This window comes from Elephas maximus, chromosome 2 (genome assembly GCF_024166365.1).
Source record: "Elephas maximus indicus isolate mEleMax1 chromosome 2, mEleMax1 primary haplotype, whole genome shotgun sequence".
Classification (NCBI taxonomy): Eukaryota; Metazoa; Chordata; class Mammalia; order Proboscidea; family Elephantidae; genus Elephas; species Elephas maximus.
The window spans coordinates 105,858,881-105,882,313 of NC_064820.1; positions in this window are offsets into that span (position 1 = coordinate 105,858,881).

A 23,433-nucleotide genomic window follows, 5' to 3' on the forward strand; every position below is an offset into this window, starting at 1 on the left:
GTCCATCAGCTATGGTGTTAGTGGCAACACGTGTAGCAGAAATTCTCAGCCCACCTGATTATGCCTGCCTGGCCAAGGGAGGGATACCAGAAGATAGGTCTTTTTGTGTCCCTCACTCCCAATGTCATGTGAAACCTTGCATGGAAGAGCTGTCTATATCCATCAGGAGAGCTTCCCAAAGCCAAGGGGAATGGGTTTGTTATGCGACTGACCCTTTTTAAGTCTCTCATGTATGGTGCAAAAAAAAATATGGAAGTCTCTAATCTCCCCCACACAGCTTACAAGCCCAGGGGTACCACTGGCCTATTACATGCTGTTTGCTTCTTTTTGTAAGTAACGAAAGCTACTTTCCAAGTGCTAATGTGTGTTCAGGCTCTAATCAGAAGGAAGTGATGTTCCTGGAGGAATCATGTTTAGTGATTGGTCCCCTTTTTCTAATGGCTTCCTGGCTGTTTAGAAATCTGGGAAAACGTGTGACTACCTAGGAGATTTGGCATGGTATCACCCAAAGGCATGACAATCTAATTCTGAAAATCATTTAATGAAAATCTTATGGATCCCCAGAGAATATTGTCTGATATAGTGCTGGAAGACAAGCCCCCTAAATTGGATGCACTATACAATGGGCACAAGGATCAACTCAAACATACCAATGATCATGAAGACGGCACAGGACCAGGCAATGTATGATTTAGTTACATGTAAGTTCATCATGAGTTGAGCCAACTTGACTGCAATTAACAACAACAATAATCTACAGCCCCCAGAAATAATCTCTCTGAAACGTTGCTTTTCTCCTGCATCCTTTGCTCAAACCTATTCAATAACATTCCCCACCTGAACCCATTGATCCCTGTGTACACATCTACTGGCTATGGGGTAAAAAAACAAACAAACAAAACAAAACCTTCATGCAGAAGTTCAAAGAAACTGGATTCATTCTAAGGTCTCAGATTGCCATTATGTGCCATCAAGTCAATTCTGACTCATAGTGACCCTATAGTTAGAGTAGAACTGTCCCATAGGGTTTCCTAGGTTGTAATCTATATGGGAGCAGATCACCAGGCCTTTTCTTCCATGGAATGGCTGGTTGTTTTGAACTGCCAACCTTTCGTTAACAGTCTGTTGCTTAACCCTTGTGCACCAGGGCGCCTTAGGTTTTGCAGTAGTTTCCCATAACATTAGCTTGAATTCAAAGATTCTTGAGGACAGGGACCATGACTCTTTTTTTTTTTTTACCCATTGCAGTATCTAACATGGTGCCTTGAACATAATAAACCTTCATTAGTGCTGGAAAATATTTGCATCCTTAATACCGATTTTTTTTTCACCTCCACATTATTTTTAAAACATTAGTTATTTGCAAGCAAAGCATTAGGAAATGAAGATGGATCATCCCATAATTTTAAAACTAGGAAAATTAATATGTTTTTAACATTTAACTATCCTTCTCCTATGCTATACTATTATTTTCAAAATTCACTTTTAGCTATTCATACCTTTAAAAAAAAGCAAGGGAGAATATCTGCTATATTTGGCACTGATAGAGTTACCGAAGCTTGGACTTTTGAGACAGCTGGTTCTCCCTTAGCTGGTTCTTTTCAATCCAATCTAGTCATTCTGCTCCTTAAGAACCACGGAATTATTCCATCAGGGATGTTTTTTCCTTACCTTCTCCACCCTGCTGCTTTCTAATCTCAGTACAGAGGACACTGAGTGAATCCTCTGTACATTCTCCATACCGTATCAATTCCACTGTATTTTCCTCCAATTGGCACAACCTCTCCTGCCGTTGTATTAATACCCCGCTGAAAAATGAAATCTCTTGTTAAAATCTGACTAGTGGGTTTATTAATTTGTTTACTTTTGTGAAGCAAAATAACATTTAAATTATATGCTATAGAGATTCACAGAACCATGAAAGGATGTATGCTGTATATGCTGAAAAATGTCATGGCCTAAATAAAATAGCTCTCTCTCTGAAAAAGTTTAAATCAGGTAAAAATAAAGAATTTAGAGACATTTCTAGCATTGCCTGCCCAGAAAAAGCAAAAAAAGGCAAAATCATTCTGCCTTCTGATGACCACTCCACTGTGTAACAAAATTTTAGTGCAATACAGAGGAGAAAATGGGAGTCTCCGAGCCTGGAGTTACTCTGAGTCTTATTATTATTGATACAAATGGTACAATATTAAAGAATGGGGGGTGGTACTAGATTTTTTTCACCTCACAAATTAATATAATCAGAATAAATAACCATTTCATTTTATTTTATGCTATTTTCAAATGTAATCTGCTTATTCAGTATTTATAGTTGTGGAATTTTTTCAAGCAGTTGTTTATTTAATAAAATCTGAAAATTTTTTACTATTTTAATTCCTTCTTATTTATAAGTATCGTCTATGCTGGAGAAAATAAGACTTTAACAAGCTTCCTAGAAATGTGGAATGGTAAGACAAAACAAAAAAACCAAACCCCTTGCTGTCGAGTTGGTTCCAACTCACAGCGACCCTATAGGACAGAGTAGAACTGCCCCATAGGGTTTCCAAGGAGTAGCTGAGGGATTCGAACTGCCAACATTTTGGTTAGCAGTGAAACTCTTAACCACTGTGCCACCTGGGCCCTGTGTCAAGGCAAAAAGCTGCCCTTAATTCAAAGGTGGATAAATTGCTGCCTTCTAAACCCGGAATAAGGAGCCCTAGTGGTGCAGTGGTTAAAACACTCAACTACTAATGGAAAGGTCAGCAGTTTAAACCCATCAGTAGCTCTGAGGGAGAAATATGGGCAGTCTGCTTCTGTAAAGATTTACAGCCTAGAAAACCGTATGGGGTCAGTTCCACTATGTCCTATACAGTTGTTATGAGTTAAAATTGACTCTATGGCAGTGAGTTTCTTTCCTTTTTTTTTTTTTTTTGGTAAACCTGAAGTCATCAAACCATTTTCTTTAATATTGAACAGATAAATAAATGTGTGTATGAATAAGAGGAGTCTCTGGTGATACAAACGGGTAACTGAGTAACGTGCTTGGTTATTAACCAAAAGGTCGGAGATTCAAGTCCACCCAGAGGTGCCTTGGAAGAAAGGCCTGGTGATCTACTTCTGAAAAATCAACGATTGAAAACCCTGTGAAGTACATTTCTACTCTGACACACACAGGCTGGGCGTGAGTCAGGATAGATGGTAGCTGAAACTGGTATGAATAAGAAATTCAGAAGTTTATCTCCTCTTTTAGATTTTTCACATAAATTCTACTTATGTACAAGACAGCATGTAAACACTTAAAACTTTGATCCACTGTTTGTATTTTATAGCCAAAAATCATGATTTATTCTTGGCATCTTGAAAGCACTACCATAGTGCTGTGAGTTAAGTCACATAATTGTCTGAAGCTCTCCTGCACCCTCATTAATTAAGAGACAAGGGGTAATTATTTCCAAATTCTTGGGAAATAATCATTATGTTTCTTGTTTTGTGGCTGCAATGGCTTTATATCTACTCATAAAACTCTAGATTGTAAACATTTAGTAAATTATCATGTTTTCATTCTAATATTCACATTGAAAGGTAATGAGAGCCAGGTTAATTTCCCTTTTATTTAAAAAAGTAGTCATAAAATACCAGGGGTATCAGTGATACCAGGGAGATTAAATTGCCAATGTATGGGAAGCAGTGAGTTTCTGTTTGTGGTGATGAGAAGCTTGGCACAGATTAAGGGTAATTGTTGCAAAATCATCAACTAATGTAATTGGTATCACAAAACTATACACCTGAAAAATGTCAAATTGGCAAATGTTGTGTTACTTATGTTGCTTATGTACAACCAAACACCTCATAGGATTTGTTCTCTCAGTTTGGAAGCCTAGGGTCATAGCTTCATGGTGCATCTTAGTCAATTGGCCTAATACTGTTTTCCAGTGTTTTCTTCTACCTCCACAGTTCATTGTGTAGTGCCTGGGGTCTTAAAAGCTTGCAAGTGGCCACCCAAGCTACAACAATAGGTCTCCATTTACCTGGAATAGCAGAGAAAGGAGAGTTGGGGAGTGGAGGAGGAAATGTCTCCATGAACATCTGCCTCCTGTGCCACGAGACCAGAGGAACTGGATCATGCCTGCCTACCATTACTGAACATTTTGATCTAAGTAATATCCTCTAGAAGAATCTTTATCAAAAAGGGAAAAAACAGAACAGAGTCTCATATTCTGTATAGAATCCAGATCTTCTGAAGCCACTGAAACTGGATGAACACTCAAAACTATTGCCCAGAGGTAATCTTTTAACCTTAAACATGAAGCCAAAACTATCCCCTAAAGTCTGCTTTGACCCAAACAATAGCTTAATTAGTAAAGTATGCCTGCATGAGCATTGTGTCCTTTCAAAGAATTATCTATGTGGGATCAAACTGACAACAGCATATTGAAAGGTTAGAAGAGAAGCTTAGTGGGTGGTGATTTAATGTTAATAGTGATGGAGTACTTTGGAAAAGATAGTGAGAATCATTGCACAACTTGAAAAACATAAACAATTTCACTGAATTGCAGAATTTGTTGATGGTGGATCCTTTGCTGTGTATATTTCCCCCCCAAAAAAACAAATTGTTAAAAAAATCATATTTTAATTATATATGGTATTAAAATGTCACGTGAAATGTACAGACTACACAAATGGTAGTAGCCACATTAATCCCACTAAGGACACATTACAGCAAACCTGAAAGGAAAGAACAAAGTTGGAATAAATGGGACTTATAGATTTTTTTTTTTTTTATAGATTTTACTTCAAGTTGTCTGAATAAATAACGAAGGTAATAAAATGACCTTTAGTACACTCAGTGAATTTTTATCAGTCACTTCTTAAAGTGTCTGTAACTATAAATCAGTAGCTCATTTTTGATAAGAAATTGTTGTTTGAAGGATGAGGTGCTAACCGATAGCATTTTAAAGCCAACATAACTGCTAGTTATCATACTGAACAAATGGATCGTGTAATCATGGGTCCTCCATGCAGGCAACACTGATGGAGCCAGGGAACCAGGTTGAAGTAGGTGAGTGGTGCAGCAAAGGAAGATTCTGTATACGGAAAAGTATATCCTGACATGTGTGAGAAAAACTTACAGAAGGAACTTACAAAATTATTGTCATCAATCTTAAAAAATGTCACAGAAGATGGAAATGATGTTAGGAAACCAAAGAAAGACCAATGTGATACAGTTTCATAAATGATGTAAAAAGTGGAGACCTAATGGTGACTCTCCCCAAAAAATATTGTAATAGATTCTTCAACAGATGATCTAAAGACCTAATAAAGAATCCATTGGTCACTAGGAGTGAATGTAAGTTTACTAAAAGCAAGCTATTCCTAATAACTTTTCTTCTGCCTTTGTTAAGTTGGTTTCAGTTGGACAGAGGAGTACCTGATTGGCAGCTCTCAATTGAATCTTATGCTCAGAAAATGAGAGGAGAAAGGCAAATTGATCTCCAAGAGATAGTGGAAACAACCTAAATGCCCATCATCAAAATCAAGTCAGACACTTTTCTCTATAAAAAGCAGATATTAGTGTTGTCTCAGAACTAAAATGGAGAATTTCATGAAGTCAAGTTTGAGATCACAGGTCATTCTTCAAAGAACTCTGTTTATGTAGTTACAGAAGTGAAAACATATTTTTTTCTGTGGCATTGTGATAGGTACAAATTCTAGGAATGTAGATAAGACAGCAAATTACAGATACTCTTTCAGTTCGATTAAAATAAAAATTCTGGAAACTAGTCCATGAAGTCCCATTCCTCATTGAAATAAAAAAGTCCATTTTACTTTTTTTAACCAGAAATACATGCTTTTAAATAAATTTAAATGAAATGTTCATTACAGTTCAAAATGAAATTAGTTTAATTTGAAGGTAATTTTAGGTGTCACCTTGCACAAGGAACCCTGGTGGTGTGGTGGTTAAGTGCTCAGCTGCTAACCAAAATGTTGGCAGTTTGAATCCACCAACCACTCCTTGGAAACCCTATGGGGTGGTTCTACTCTCTCCTAGAAGGTTGTTGTGAGTTGGAATCAACTCGATGGCAATGGGTTTTGTTTTGGTTTTGCATTCACAAACCGTGCCATCTTTAAATATTTCAAGATACTTTTGATGCCTTCTTAGTCAATTCTGCCCTCAATAGAAATTGGAAATGGTAAAGAATCTCTCCATGATATTTACATACCAATTTCTCTTCAGTTTGTTGTTCTAGAACAAGTTACAGAACTTTTGGGAATTCTAGTTGAAAACTCTACAAAAACTGGAAGGATTAATTAGATCATGGAAGGTACACAGAGTTCCATTACTGCTGGGAAATCTATACAGATAAATGAGCTTCCAAATAGAGCATATCATTTACACAAACCAGCTCTAACTTTATCTGTATAAGGAGCATAGTGCCATCATTTTCATTTTTATTTACTTAATCACATTTCACTAAACAAAATGTATGATCATAAGTAATTTCCTTGGGAGCACTGTCATTTCAAAAAGGCATAAAAGGACTGAATAAATGAACAATAATCAAACCCAAGCTGATTACATTTAAATACATTTGTTAAATTCTTACTTTTGAATTAAATAATAAACACAGCTAATAAATGCCTATATACAAATCAAGCTTTTATATCAGGATATTTATTCCATTGCATATTTTCAGCTTAAAAAAACAATCAAAATGTTAGATGTTAACCAAATTTAATTTGAAGCTTATTTCTATAGAATTTGTGAAAACTACACACCCAATCATTAATTGCCATCTTCTACTCTGTCCTATAGGGTCGCTATGAGTCGGAATCAACTCAACGGCAGTGGGTTTGGTTTTTTGGTTGGGTACTAAATACCATTACCTGGTGTTTATGCTGTGATTAAAATGCAGGGTGTGGGGTAGAGTTAAGCTCATTCCTTTCATCTACAAGAAATATTTGGAAATGTCAAAGGATTGGGCCTGTGGGTTTTCTTGGCTCTTCTTTCTACTTGTGGTAAGGAGAGATGAGACACATCTGCTTTCCTTCTGGTTGAAGCTGAGGGTTGGAGAGAATACAGAGCATTTTGAAGCAGCTACTAGGAGAAAAGCTAGAACTTTTCTCTGTAGAGAGGCAAAAAATTTTTAGCATTAGTACTAAAGGATCCTAGCCCTTTAAATAGCCCCTTGAAGGGCCAAGCAGCATTAGTCCTCTGTTATAACCTGTAAAGAAGTTAACATCAGCTGCCTGAAGTCATACTTAAAACACACACACCCACACACAAACTGGTTTCCTTTGAGTGGATTCCAACTCATAGCGACCCTATAGGACAGAATGGAACTGCCCCATAGAGTTTCCAAGGAGCGCCTGATGGATTCAAACTGCCATAGCACTTGACTACTACACCACAAGGGTGGTGACACTCTCTTTCAAAGCAAAAATTTGAAGAAGAGTGATAGAAAATGGCAGAAAGTAAAATTGTACTATAAGTAAGAAATGAGCAATCACATGAAGAATTTTATTCTCTCTCACCTTACCTACAGTAACACTATTTGATTATTTTGTCTTTACAATTACTCCCTATCATTATCTCCCTTTTTTATGTGTATTCTTTAATTTTAGTGTCCTCTGGTTTCTGTCCTTGGATAGTTTATTTCACGTAACTTTCTTTCTCCATGAAATCTCATTTAACAATTGATGAGTGTTCCAGATTGCTTTCCCACTCTGCACAACACATCTTGAAAAAACCCTGCCTGCCAACAAGACAAATATCTTTAACAATATTTGAAATGGTTCTCTAAATATATATGTTTATATATAACATACTTTATTTGTAAATATTTTACATTATTGTTGTGTTGCTGGTGTCAAGTCAGCCCCTGACTCATGGCAACCCCAAGAAAGATGGAACAACAATGACCAAGAAAAAAAAACACCACTCAGTCCTGCACCATACCCATGATGGGTTATCAATTGGACAATTATGATCCATAGGATTTTCGTTGGCTGGTTTTTGAAAGTAGATCACCAGTCCTTTCTTTCTTCCTAGTCCTTCTTAGTCTGGAGGTTCTCCTGGAACCTGTTCAGCATCATAGCAACATGCAAGCCTCCTCTGTGCCATGTATGAGATTTATGGCTTGCATGAGGTACATTGGCCAGGAGTCAAGCCATACTCTCCTACATGGAAGGCAAGAATTCTACCGCTGAACTACCAGTGCCCCATGTTAAAGGGAAGTATCCATGTTCCTACTTAAAGCCAGTTCCACCACATTTACACTAGATCCCATTCTCATTGCCTCATCAAGAACATCATTCTAGCATTTTTGCCCTCCTATTTCTAAAACACCAATATTTTGACCCCTACTGGTTCATTCCCCTCAACCTACAAAGAGGTCTTACCTCATATGTTAAAAGAAAAATATTCTTCTCTTGACCCCTCTTCCAAGCTATCTATGGCCGCCTTTTCATGAAACCCTCTTCAGTAAAATTTTTCAGAGCAGTTTCTATTTTCTACATCTAATTCCTGTCCTTTCAGTTTCTCTTAAGGAGCCCTGGTGGTACAGTGGTTAAAGCACTCAGCTGCTAACCAAAAAGTTGGTAAGTTCTTTTGCTGTTGTTATTGTCGTCGAGTCGATTCCAACTCATAGTGGCCCTACAGGACAGAATAGAACTGCCCCATAGAGTTTCCAAGGAGCACCTGGTGGATTAGAGCTGCTGACCTTTTGGTTAGCAGCTGTAGCACTTAACCACTTCACCACCAGTGTTTCCAGACTTACTACAGAGAGGATTTTTTTCCCCTTTCACTCAACAAAATGTGTCCCTGCCAAGGTCAATTGCTAAATCCAATGATAAATATCTACTCTCATCTGACTTGACCCATTAGCGGTATTTTTCACAGTTGGTCACTTCCTCCTCCTTGGCATACTTTCTTCCCTTGGGCATTAAAAACTATTGATTTTCTCCTAACACAACAGTCATTCTTCTTAGTCTTTTTTGCTAGTTCTACCTCTTTCTTCTGATCCTTAAATATTGTAAAGATCAAGACTCTGCTCTTGGGTCTTCTCTTCTGTGTCTTCACTCAATTCTTTGGTTTTCTCACACCAGTCTCAAGACATTATATCGTCAGCCCAGCCATCTCTCAAACCCCAGACTCACATATCCAATTGCCTACCAGATATCACCACATTAATGTCTAACAGACATCACAAACTCGGTATAGCCCGAAGTGAACTGTTGTTCTACTCCCACAAAATATCTCCATCTTAGTTTATGTCAACTCTATCTTCCAGTATCTCAGGTCAAAATCCATGTAGTCATCTGCAATTCCTCTCTTTTTCTTGCATCCCAGCAAAGCCTGTTGGCTCAATCTTCAAATATTCAGGATCTGGCCACTACTCACTCATCAACTGCTGCCACATTGGTGCAAGTCATACCTTCCCTTGCTTGGGTTACTATGCTGTTTCTAACCATCCCTTTACTTTAACCCTTACCTCTTGCTATCTTTAACAAAACTGAATAAAACTTTTAAAATATAAGTCAGATCATGGCAAGCTTCTGTTCAAATCCCTCTAACGGACCCAGTTTCTATCTTAGTATAAGGCAAAATTCTTGAAGTGGCCTATGGTTCTGCAGAGGCATAACCCAGGGTATGGCAGGTTTTGCACTGAGCCCAAAAATCAAAAACCAAACTGGTTGCCATCTAGTTGATTCCGACTCATAGTGACCCTATAGGGCAGAGCAAAACTGCCTCATAGGGTTTCCAGGGAGTGGCTGGTGGATTTGAACTGCTGATCTTTTGGTTAGTCGCCAAGCTCTTAACTGCTGCGCCACCCAGGTATGGCCAGCAGTTTACTTATCTATGGAAAATGGCAAGAACTGAAATTGTGCCCCTGTCCAAATATCTGACACCAGTCTTTTAAATAACTTTACCATAATATCAGCTCAAATTTACAGGTCAAGCTTTTTTTTATCTTTTAATTAGCACATCATTGTGCTTGAGAAAGGACGTTGTGTCATACTTGGTTAATAGAAACAGCTCAGTGGAGCCACACATTCAGGGCTGGTGCAGTACCTGAATTAAGCCACGGCCTGTTGGTCTGCTCCTCCCAGAGTTATGTTCTCTGAACTCATCTTCTGCTACTCTCACTCTCCCTCTCTCTTCCAGAACAGACCTCTTTGCTCCTCTACATTTTTTTCCTCTTAGCATTTATCACCCTTCTAAAATTCTGTACTGTTTAATTATTTAATATTTTTATTAATTTCATAGAAGCAGAACCTGAGACAAAGATTCTACGGTAAGTTTGTGTGTGTGTGTGTGTGTGTGTGTGTGTGAAGTAGACTAAGGAAGGAAGACAGGGAAGGGTGCAAAGCCAATAAAAGATACATTATCAAGCAAAGTACCACCATGTTAATTCTACTGGAGACTCTGAAAGACAGTATTAAACATGCACATAAGTGGTCCAAGGAAGCTGGGGTGCTTCTTTACCAGCTCATATATTGCATTATGTGAGGGATGCTCCTGGAAGAGCATAAGACAATCCGAAGAGGTGCTGGCAGTTGGAAGTTGTGCGGACAGTTATGGGACTTGTCAGTACCAAGGGGCTGTGGGCAAGGCACTGCCAGATTTTTCCATATTTTTGCATAATGTTTGTGCCCCCTCAAAAAAAGATAAGCTAAAAAAGATTAGTAATCGTCATCTGTTTAGTTCTTGGATGCTTATTCCAATATCCTAGAACAGTTCCTGACACATAAGAGGTGTTCAGTAAAGATTTGTTAAACAAATGGAGAAATCAATGAATTTGATCATAAATTTACCTACTTCTTACATGTGATGATGTCTTAGAATATTTCTCTAACCCAGCTCCAACACCCACATCAATATTTCCAACGGCCTCCTAGATATGTACATGTGGGTGCCCTATTTAAAAAAAAAAAAAACCCAAAGCAAATGCAGTTGAGTTGATTCCAACTCACACTGACCCTATAGGATAGAGTAGAACTACCCCATAGGGTTTCCAAAGAATGCCTGGTGGATTCAAACTGCCGTCCTTTTGGTTAGCAGCTGTAGCACTGAACCACTATGCCACCAGGGTTTCCAGATGTCCTATAAGCACTTCAAATACTAGATACTGCAAAATACACCTATCTCCGTCCCACCCACGTTAACCTCAGATTTGGTTAAAAGTATCACCAGCCATCCTATTCTTTTTTTTTTTTTTTAAATTGTGCCTTAAGCGAAAGCTTACAAATCAAGCCAGTTTCTCATACAAAAATTTATATACACCTTGCTATGTACTCCTACTTACTTTCCCCCAATGAGACACTACTCTCCTCCTCTCCACCCTGTATTCTCTGTGTCCCTTCAGCCAGCTCCTGTCCCCCTCTTCCTTCTCATCTTGCCTCCAGACAGGAGTTGCTCAAATAGTCTTATGCGTCTACTTGAGCCAAGAAATTCACTCTTCACCAGTATCATTTTCTGTCTTATAGTCCAGTCCGATCCCTGTCTGAAGATTTGACTTTGGGAATGGTTCCAGTCTTGGGATAACAGAAAGTTTGGGGACCATGACCTCTGGGTTCTTCTGCCTCACTCAGACTATTAAGTCTGGTCTTTTTATAAGAATTTGAGGTCTGCATCCCACTATCCTGCTCCCTCAGGGATTCTCTGTTGCGTTCCCTGTCAGGGCAGTCATCAGTTGTAGCCAGGCACCGTCTGGTACTTCTGGTCTCAGGCCGATGGAGTCTCTGGTTTATGTGGCCCTTTCTGTCTCCTGGGCTTATAATTACCTTGTGTCTTTGGTGTTCGTCATTCTCCTTTGCTCCCGGTGGGTTGAGACCAATTGATGCATCTTAGACGGCCACTTGGTAGCGTTTAAGACCCCAGGCACCATTCACCAAAGTGGGATGCAGAATGTTTTCTTAATACATTTTGTTATGCAAATTGACATGGATGTCCCCTGAAACCATGGTCCTAAGACCCCCGCCCTGAAGTGTTCTGTTGTAATCAGGAAACTTCTTTGCTTTTGGCTTAGTCCAGTTGTACTGACTGCTCCTGTATTGTGTGTTGTCTTTGTCTCCACCTAAAATAGTTCTTCTCTACTGTCTGATTAGTGAATACCCCTCTCCCTCCCTCCCTCCCCACACTCATAACCAACAAAGAATATTTTCGTCTCTGTTTAAACTATTTCTTGAGTTCTTATAATTGTGGTCTCAAACAATATCTCTCCTTTTGGAGTAACTTCAATCAGCATAATGTCTTCCAGATTCCTCCATGTTATGAGATGTTTCACAAATTCTTCATTGTTCTTTACTGTTTGTGTGAACATACCATAATTTATTTACCCATTCATCCATTGATGGGCACCTTGGTTGCTTCCATCTATTTGCTATTGTAAACACTGCTGCAATAAACATGGGTGTGCATATATCTGTTTGTGTGAAGGTTCTTACTTCTCTACGATATATTCCAAGGAGTGGGATTGCTGGATCAGATGGTAGTTCTATTTGTAGCTTTTTAAGGAAAGGCAAAATCCATTTCCAAAGTAGTTGTACCATTTTCTATTCCCACCAGCAATGTGTAAGTGTTCCAGTTTCTCCACATCCTCTCCAACATTTATTATTTTGTTTTTTGCATTAATGTCAGCCTTGTTGGAGTGAGATGGTATCTAATGCTAATGATCGTGAGCATTTCCTCATGTATCTGTTAGCTGCCTGAATGTCTTCTCTGGTGAAGTGTCTGTTCATATCCTTTGACCATTTTTTTAATTGGGTTATTTGTCTTTTTGTTGAGTTTTTGTAGAATCATGTAGATTTTAGAGATCAGAATTGTTGTAGCTAAAAATTTTTTCCCAGTCTGTAGGTGATCTTTCACTCTTTCAGTGAAGTCTTTGGATGAGCATAAGTGTTTGATTTTTAGGAGCTCCAAGTTATCTAGTTTCTTTTCTGGTATTTGTGCATTGGCAGTGACGATTTGTATACTGTTTATGGCATATATGAGGGCTTCTAGTGTTGTCACTATTTTTTTCTTCCATGATCTTTATCTTTTTAGGTTTTATATTTAGGTCTTTGATCCATTTTGAATTAGTTTTTGTGTGTAGTGTGAGGTATGGGTCTTGTCTTTTTTTTTTTTTGCAGATGGATATCCAATAATGTCAGCACCATTTATTAAAAAGACTGTCTTTTCTGCATTTAACAGACTTTGGTCCTTTGTCAAATATCAGCTGCTCATATGTGTATGGATTTATGTCTGGATTCTCAATTCTGTTCCATTGGTCTATGTATCTGGTGTTGTAACAGTACCAGGCTGTTTTGACTACTGTTGTGGTATAATGGTTTCTAAAATCATAAAATAATATGAGACCTCCCACTTTGTTCTTTTTCTGTAGTGCTTTACTTATCTGGGGCCTTTTTCCCTTCCGTATGAAGTTGGTGATTCGTTTCTCCATCTCATTAAAAAATGTCATTGGAATTTGCAACAAAATTGCATTGTATCTATAGATCACTTCGGGTGTAATAGATATTTTTACAATGTTGAGTCTTCCTACCCATGAGCAAGGTATGATTTTCCACTTATGTAAGTCTCTTTTGGTTTCTTGCAGTAGTGTTTTGTAGTTTCCTTTGTATAGGTCTTTTACATCTCTGGTTAGATTTATTCCTAAGTATTTTATCTTCTTAGGGACTATAGTAAATGGTATTAATTTGATAATTTCCTCTTCGATGTTTTCTTTGTTGGTATAGAGGAATCCAACTGATTTTTGTATGTTTACCTTGTATCCTGATACTCTGCTGAACTCTTTATTAGTTTCAGCAGTTTTCTTGAGGATTCTCTAGGGTTTTCTGTGATCATGTCATCTGCAAATAGAGATACTTTTACTTCTTCCTTACCAATTTGGATACTCCTATTTCTTTAGCCAAATTTCTCTGGCTAGGACCTCCAGCACAATGTTGAATAAAAGTGGTGATAAAGGGCATCCTTGTCTGGCTCCTGTTCTCAAGGCAAATGCTTTCACGCTCTTTCCATTTAGGACAATGTTGGCTGTTGGCTTTTTATAAATCGTCTTTATTATGTTAAGGAATTTCCCTTCTATTCCTATTTTGCTGAGAGTTTTTATCACGAATGGGTGTTGAACTTTGCAAATGCCTTCTTCACATCAACTGATAAGATCATGTGGTTCTTGTCTTTTGTTTTATTTATATGATGGATTACTTTAATTGTTTTTGTAATGTTGAACCATCCCTGCATACCTGGTATGAATCTCGCTTGGTCATGTTGAATTATCTTTTTGATAAGTTGTTGAATTCTATTGACTAGAATTTTGTTGAGGATTTTTGCATCTAAGTTCATGAGGGATATAGGTCTGTAATTTAATTTTTTTGTGACATTTTTACCTGGTTTTGGTATCAGAAATGTGCTGGCTTCATAGAATGAGTTCGGGAGTATTCCATCCTTTTCTATGCTCTGAAATACCTTTAGTAATAGTGGTGTTAACTCTTCCCTGAAAGTTTGGTAGAACTCTCCAGTGAAGTCACCAGGGTCAGGGCTTTTTTTTCTTGGGAGCTTTTTAATTACCTTTTCAATCTCTTCTTTTGTTCTGGGTTTACTTAGTTGATCTTCCTCTGTTTGTGTTAGTTTAGGGAGGTAGTGTGTTTCTAGAAATTTGTTTATCTCTTATAGGTTTTTGAATTTGTTAGAGCACAATTTTTCATAGTAATCTGATATGATTCTTTTAATTTCAGTTGGATCTGTTGTGATATCACCCATCTCATTTCTAATTTGGATTATTTGCTTCCTCTCCTGTTTTTCTTTTGTCAGTTTGGCCAATGGTTTATCAATTTTATTAATGTTACCAAAGAAAGAGCTTTTGGTGTTATTAACTCTTTCAATTGTTTTCCTGTTCCCTATTTCATTTAATTCTGCTCTAATTTTTATTATTTGCTTTCTTTTGGTGCCTGAATGTTTCTTTTGTTGCTCTCTATTTCTTCAAGTTGTGCATATAGTTCTTTGATTTTGGCCTTTCTTCTTTTGGATGTGTGCACTTATTGCTATAAATCGACCTCTGAGTACTGCTTTAGCTGTGTCCCAAAGGTTCTGATAGGAAGCGTTTTCATTCTCATTGGATTCTATGAATTTCTTTATTCCATCCTCAATCTCTTGTATAACTCAGTTATTTTTGAGCAAGGTGCTGTTCAGTTTCCAAGTGTCTGATTTCTTTCCCCTGCTTTTTCTGTTTTGATTTATACTTTTATGGCTTTATGGTCAAAGAAGATGCTTTGTACCATTTCAATGTTTTGGATTCTGTTAAAGCTTGCTTTATTATCTAATATGTGTCTATTTTAGAGAATGTGCCATGTGTGTTGGAAAAGAAAGTACAGTTGGCTTCTGTTGGGTTCAGGGTTCTGTATATGTCTATGAGGTCAAGTTGGTTGATTGTGGCATTTAGATCTTCTGTGTTTTTATCGAGCTTCTTTCTAGATGTTCTGTCCTTCACTGAAAGTGGTATGTTGAGGTCTCCTACTATTATTGTGGAACTATTTTGCTTTTGAATGCTGTTAGAGTTTGTTTTATGTATCTTGAAGCCCTGTCATTGAGTACATATCTAATATGGTTATATCCTCTTAGTATATTATCCCTTTAATTATATAGTGTCCTTCCTTAACCTTTGTGGTGGATTTTAATTTAAAGTTTATTTTGTCAGAAATTAATATTGCTGCTCCTGCTCTTTTTTGATTGTTGTTTGATTTTTTTTTTCTGTCCTTTGAGTTTTAGGTTTTTGTATTTTTAAACCTAACGTTTTTGTCTTGTAGACAGCATATAGATGGATCATGTTTTTTTTAATCCATTCCGTCACTCTCCATCTCTTTTTTGGTGCATTTATTCCATTTACATTCAGTGTAATTATGGATAGGTATGAATTTGTTAGAGTTCAATTTTTCATAGTAATCGGATATGATTCTTTTAATTTCAGTTGGATCTGTTGTGATAGCACCCATCTCAAATGCTGTCATTTTAATGCCTTTTTTGGTGTGTTGTTGATAGTTTTTTTTTTTTCCACTTAATTTCTCGTGCTGAGTAGTTTTTCTTTATATATTGTCTTTTCCTCTTTTACATCGTTGTTGATTTTGTTTTTGCTGAGACTTTATCCTTTTCTTGCTTTTTGTTTTGATGTACAGGATTGTTAGTCTCCTTTGTGGTTACCTTAATATTTACCCCTATTTTTCTAAGTTTAAACCAAACTTTTATTTCTTTATATCTCCTTGGTTTCCTCTCCATATGAAAGATATATGACTACATTTTTTAGTCCCTCTTTATTGATTTAATGTTGTCATCTTTTACATTATGACATCACTGTTCCACTGTTTTCATTTTTTTTTATCTTGATTTGTTTTTGTGCTTTCCTTATCTGGGCTGATATCTGGTTGCCCTGTCCTGTGTTCTAGTTTTGCATTGATACCCGATGTTATTAATTTCCTAACCAGAGAACTCCCTTTAGTATTTCTTGTAGTTTTGGTTTGGTTTTTGTAAATTCCCTAAACTTCTGTTTATCTGGAAATGTCCTAATTTTGCTTTCATATTTGAGAGACAGTTTTGGGTGTATGATTCCTCGCTGGCATTTTTTTTCCTTCAATTCTTTATACATGTCATCCTATTATCTTCCTGCCTGCATGGTTTCTGCTGAGTAGTCCGAGCTTATTCTTATTGACTCCTCTTTGTAGGTGCCTTTCTTTTTTTTTTTTTTTTATCCCTAGCCAGTCTTAAAATTTTCTCTTTATCTTTGGTTTTGGCAAGTTTGATTATAATATGTCTTGGTGACTTTCTTTTGGGATCAACCTTATGTGGGGTTCGATGAGCATCTTGGATAGATATCTTCTCATCTTCCACTATATCAGGGGAGTTTTCTGCCAACAAATCTTCAACAAATTCTCTCTGTATTTTCTGTTATCCTTCCTTGTTCTGGTACTCCAATCACTTGTAGATTATTTCTCTTGATAGAGTCCCACATCATTCTTAGGATTTCTTCATTTTTTAAAATTCTTTCATTTGATTTTTCTTCGAATATATTGGTTCCAAGTGTTTTATCTTTAATCTCACTAGTTCTGACTTCCAGTCCCTCAATTCTGCTCCTCTGATTTTCTATTGAGTTGTCTAATTCTGAAATTTTATTGTTAATCTTCTGAATTTCTGATTGCTGTCTCTTTATGGATTCTTGCATCCTATTAAATTTGTCATTATGCTCTTAAATAACCTTCTTAATTTCTTCAGTTGTTTTATCTGTGTGCTCCTTGGCTTGTTCTGCATTTTGCCTGATCTCCTTCCTGATATCTTGAAGAGTTCCATAAATTAATCTTTGTATTCTGCTCTGGTAATTCCAGGAATACCTCTTCACCTGTAAGATTCCTTGATTCTTTGTTCTGAGAACTTATTGAAGCAATCACGGTCTGCTTCTTTATGTGATTTGGTATTGACTGTTGTCTCCAAGCCATCTGTAGGTTATTGATTAATTTATGTTTGCTTACTGTATCCTAGCTTCTTGCTTTGTTTTCTGTTGATATGTCCAAATAGGCTTCTTGAGAGAGCTAGCTTGATTATTTGCACCTTTGAAGCTCTAATGTCCTGTCACCAGATGGCTAGAGCTGTTACCTGGTTTATGAGCCTAGGAATCCATTCACTTTTCTTGTATGGATTCAGCTCAGGTGTCCAGGTAGTCGGTCACCAAGTGTGTGATGCAGGCTCCATCCTTCAGTTTTAGAAGGGCGGGGGTGATTGGTGTAGGCACAGGTATCTGGTTGCAGCAGGGGGCCATGCTCTGAGCAAGGCAGGGGCTGACGACTGTCCCCCGAGTGTCTGTGAGGAAAGTGTGTGCCTGTTCCCTAGAGTCCGTAGGTGGGTAGGTTCTGCAATGGGGCCATGGGCACCCAATGCCTTTGGTTGTAAGGATTGGGAGACACCACTTATTCTTGTACACCTGCCACGGGTGGCTAGATGGTGTGGGTGGAGCCATCAGTCCTCAGGCCCTGATGTGGTTAGGTGAGGACCCTGTTTAATTGGCAGAGTTGTGTGAAACCTCAAAAATCCACCTCTTCACCACACAGCTGAAACAGTTGAAATTAGATCTCAGGAACATACATCACTGCTATCTGCCAACAAGGACCTAAGCTTTTAAATTGGGTCCACACAGGTCCAGGCAGGGGTGAAAGACATTCAAAATCTGTGGACAATTTGTGCCTGGACAGGAGCTGCTTCTGCCCTGAGTTCCTACCTTAGGGGAGCCAGCATATTATCTTTTCCCCCACTTGTTAATTTATTCCTTCTCCAAGGCCAGAAGAATGGCTCAGGTACACAGCAGGACATATCTCAGGCCCAGGGAAACCGACAGCCACTGAAGCTGGCTTGGGGGCTAGAGCAAGGTAAATTAGACACATGTACTTACCTTTTGCCGAGAATGCTGGTCTTCTCTGATTTTGGAGGTGTGAGTAGACTGTGTGGCTCACTGTCTCTCCCTGAGCAACACCTCCAGCCCCACCACAGTAGTGCCAGGGGATTGTACCAGAGGGGCTCCAGTTCCACCCAAGTTAGGTCCAGCCACTCCACACCACTTCTGAACTGTCTCTCTCTCCCTGCCACTTAGTCTGATTTCCTAACTTTGCCTTTGATGTTCAGGGCTCCTAACTTGTCATATATATAACCACTTCACTTTTTTGGGAGGTCTTTGTTGTAAGAGGGATCACTGGAGACGTGTGACTACTCTGCCATCCTGGCCCCACCCTGCAGCCACCCTATTCTTAAAACCAGAATTTGTAGACTTCTCCTGTCATATGCCATCTACAAACTCTAACACAGAGCTACTTCTCATACTGCATTCTCCTTTCCATCACTACTGAAATATTTTAGATCAGGCTTTGATGATCTCTTTTATGGCAAATGGTAATAATTTTGAAATGCTATAAAATACCTTGGGGGAAAAAACTCCACTTACTAATTTTAGCCTTTTTGCTGTATCTATTACAATGCCCCGAGCCCTGTATTTATATATCACACATACAATGGTGTCATTTTCTTGCTTAACATTTATGGCTAACTCTTAGTCATTTAGAGAATGTATTTAAAGTACACTACTATTGTGGAATACAAGACCTTTCTTTCTGACAGCTACTTTTCTTTCTGGCTTCATACTCAGCCACTTCTCATTTTTATTCATTTATTAATTTATTTAACTAGTATATGCTGAAGGAGTGCTTTGTGCCACAACCTGTACTCAGTATAACTTAATAGTAGGTCTAATTTTGACTCTTTTAAAATAACAAAATACATATGACTAGTTAGATGCTTTTCTACTATTTATTTATTTATAATAGTAAACAGGATTCTATTGTAATTATCTAGTGTGATTGTTTCAAAGGAATCACACTTTTCATGACCCCCTTTTATTATTTTTAGGTACAGAATTGGTCATGATGAGACATGATCAAAACACCGTTTCTTCTTTCAAATGTATTCAATGCTCAGATCCTTCTCTAGCCTTCAGTAATATTAAAATTGCAACTAAGCATTAAGTTTTCCGCTTGTTGAAATGTGCTTATTTTTGTGAAGTGACTATATAGATCTTAGTTTGACTATCTAAGGATAAAAAAATAATAATAATTGTCTAATCCCATGTCCTATCAAAGAGAAAAATAATTAATTTTATGTTTTGTGGGGCTTCAAACCTACAAAGAGGAATTTAATCAAGAGGTTCTCAGAACAAGTAAGCAGTTCTGAAAAAGACAGAAATGGGCCCTTCATTATGGTGTAATTGATCTAGTAGGAATGACAGAAATAGCAAGCAAGCAAATAAATACACATACAATGGCAGGGAATTATTAGAGGAGAAAAATAGGGAGAGGCTTGATTAGGTAGGGTGCTCAGAGAAAGACTCTCTGAGGAAAAGGTTGATCCTGAGACCAAATGGAGAGAAGGGGCAGCTATATGTAGAACTAATAGTCAAACGCTCTGGGCAGGAAACAGAATACTTAAAGGTTCTTAGCTGGGAAAGAGTATATTAAGATCAAGACACTGAGAAATTTTTTGTAGCTGGGCATAATGGGTCAGGCAAGTGGACATGAAATGAATCAGGAAATAAAGTAAGAGTGGATAAGGTAAACTTTGAAAGCCTTGGTAAGGAGTCTGCATTTTATTCTTGGCGCTGTGGGGAGTCACTAAAAGGATTCCAGAAAGGGAATAATTTATGAAGGCATTTAAACAATATAATTCTGACTTCTATGTGAAAATAGCTTATAAAGAGGCAAAAGTAAAGCAGAAGGGCCACTGTGAGATGTCTATGGGATTATTTACAGGTGGAGGTGTCAAAAAAAAATGGGCAGCTGAATATTCAAGTCTGGAGTTACAGGGTGAGGTCTGGGTAAACATATAAAATTAAAAAGGAAATTAGGAACATGTGAGTGTGAGTTTCCCAAATGTGAGAACAATAGGCCTTTCATTTTTATACCGTTTATGATTTTACAAATACTTTCTTCCTTAGAACTTGAATCAGCTTTCTGCCATGGCTTTCATTAAAAGGTAATAGCTATGATTTATCAAGTGCTACGTACCCAGAGGCTTTGCAGAAGAAAGACCTGGTGATCTGCTTCTATAAAGATTGGGGATGATTACAGCCACAAAAACCTTATAAGGCAGTTTTATTCCGTCACATGGGGTTGCTATGAGTTGAAATTGACTTGATGGCACCTAACATCAACAACAATAATTCATGCGGCAGGCATTTCTTGTTCATTATCTATAATCACAACAATGCTGGGTAGCTGTTATTAGCTTCACGTCGCAGATACAGACACTGAAGCCTAGAAAGTTTGCGTAACGTGAACAAAGTTCCATAACCAGGATTTGAACTTGGCTTCCTATGACTCCAAATTTTGTTACTTTCATCTATTCCCCTGGGCTCCCTGAACCTATCCCACCAGGTCCCAACTCAGGTGTCACCTTCTTCTGATAAATTTTACTATTTTCTTCCTCCAGCTTTATGAATTAAGTTCCCTTTGACGCCTTTTACACATCTCCTTTGTAACAGGTTTCTCATTGTATTGTGGCGAAACTTCAGCACCATTGAACCAGGTCATGCAGCTAGGTACCACTCTCACCAATGTGGAAGCAGGCAGACAGTACATGTTTATCGAAATAAATACCAAAAGCAAAATTAATTTTTAAAACTTTTCCATGATTTTTTTAAAAAAGTGATTGCAGTATTCTCATCTGATTTCAATCCATTTACTCTTAACATTCTAATTTTATAATAATTTTAATGCTTTCACAAAAACACTACTTTTTCTTGAGCTTTAACTGTACAATAGAAATTTCTCAAATTGTCCAAAATTATCAAAATTTTATAGTTTTAAAATATAAAAAATGTAACAGGTAGCAAGCCTAAGGATTTAAATGATTTAGCATTTATTTTCTTCGATTTCTTCATCTGTGAAATAACAAAAACAGTATTTATCCTGAAGCAATTTTTTTTTTTTTTTATTGCATGTTAAGCATTGATATCCAGAAGGGACAAGGACTGTTGCAAAAATAATTAAATATAAATGATTTTTAATTTTGTAGTGTTTGCATTTCCATTATACACATGTGTATCAGCTCAAGCTTTAAAACTCCAGGAAAGAATCCCAATGCTTTCAGATTTCTGAATTTATGTTTGAAACTTATTTTAAGCTCTGGAAAAAGAATGCCTAGAGTTTCCCACAAACAAGCATTTCGTGAATGTTCTGACTTAGATGAGACAATGTGATACAGAGGAAAGAACACTGGAGTGATAACCATGTATTCTAGCCCTAGGAGCCCTAATGGCACAGTGGGTAGGCGCTCAGCTGCTAACTGAAAGGTTGGCAGTTCGAACCCACCAGACTCTCCACAAGAGAAAGATGTGGTAGTCTGCTTCTATAAAGCTTTACAGCCTTGGAAACCTTACAAAGTAGTTCTACTCTGTCCCATAGGTCAATATGAATTGCAATCTATTCAATGGCAATGAGTTTTGTTTTGTTTAATTCTAGCCCTATCTATCTCTATGTTTGTATTAATTGTCTTTACTTCTTTAGGTCTTAATTCCTTCACCAGCAAAATAATACAGAGTTAAAATCCTCTTAGAGCTCTGAGATTCTAACATTCTATGATTATTCTTTTGAGGATGAGGCTCAAATATCTCAATCCTTTATTTTTTTCTCTCTCTCTCTCTTTTTTTTTTTTTTTTAAATACGGGTGGTTCAGCCTGAAGACAATCCAAAATTACACACCTTACAACTTAGGACAATTGATCATTTTTGTCGGGGCTTATTGTTACAGCAGCGTTAGTCTAAGGGAGACATTCGGCATTCAGACTGTCATTTCTCAGCCGTGTGAGTTTGTAAGTCATTTCACCTCTCTGTCAAGTGTACTCTTCTCTCATCTGTAAAATAGGAATCGCTGTGAGGATTGAATTAGACAGCCATATAAACGGTGCCTGGCACATGTAATGTTTGGTACATAGTAAACTGTCAACTAATGACCACCGTTTTTTCATCCTTATCATTGCCAGTGGCCTAATGCTTTTTTCAAACATTCCTTCCTCCATTCGCCTTTAAATGTCTCATCATAAAAACAGTATGCAGAATTCAAGAGAGAACCATATGCCATTTTTGGTGGCTTTAAAGACATCAGGGTGGGCTTTCAAGTTTTTACTTCAGTGTAAAAACATTCTTCCATTGACTTTTTTCTTATTTACTTACTTACAAATCAAAATCAATAAAAAGTATCTCACAAATTGTAAATATGGTTTTACATGATTTCTCTTCAGTGTTTTTTTTAATTTATTTTTCAAGTAAAATTTCTACCATATATATACATACATGTACATGTCAAGTGCATTCTGACTCATAGCGACCCCAAGTACAGCAGAATGAAACATTGCCCAGTCCTGTGACATCCTCACAATCGTTATGCTTCAGCCTATTGTTGCAGCCATTTCTATCACCAAAGCCATGTTTTCCAACTACCAATCCTTCTTCTTTGTTTCCAACTTTCACGTTCCAATCGCCTGTAATTATCAATGTATCCTGATTGCATGTTTGATCAATTTCAGACTGCAGGAGCTGGTAAAAATCTTCAATTTCTTCATATTTGGCCTTAGAGGTTGGTGTGTAAATTTGAGTGATCGTATTGCCTGGTCTTCCTTGTAGGCATATGGATATTATCCTATCACTGACAACTTTGTACTTCAGGATAGATCTTGAAATGTTCTTTTTGATAGTGACTGCAATGCCATTCCTCTTCAATTTGTCATTTCTGGCATAATAGACCATATTATTGTCCAATTCGAATGGCCAATACAAGTCCATTTCAGCTCACTGATGCCTAGAATATTGATGTTCATGCATTCCATTTCATTTTTGATGATTTCCAATTGTTCTAGATTCATACTTCATACAATC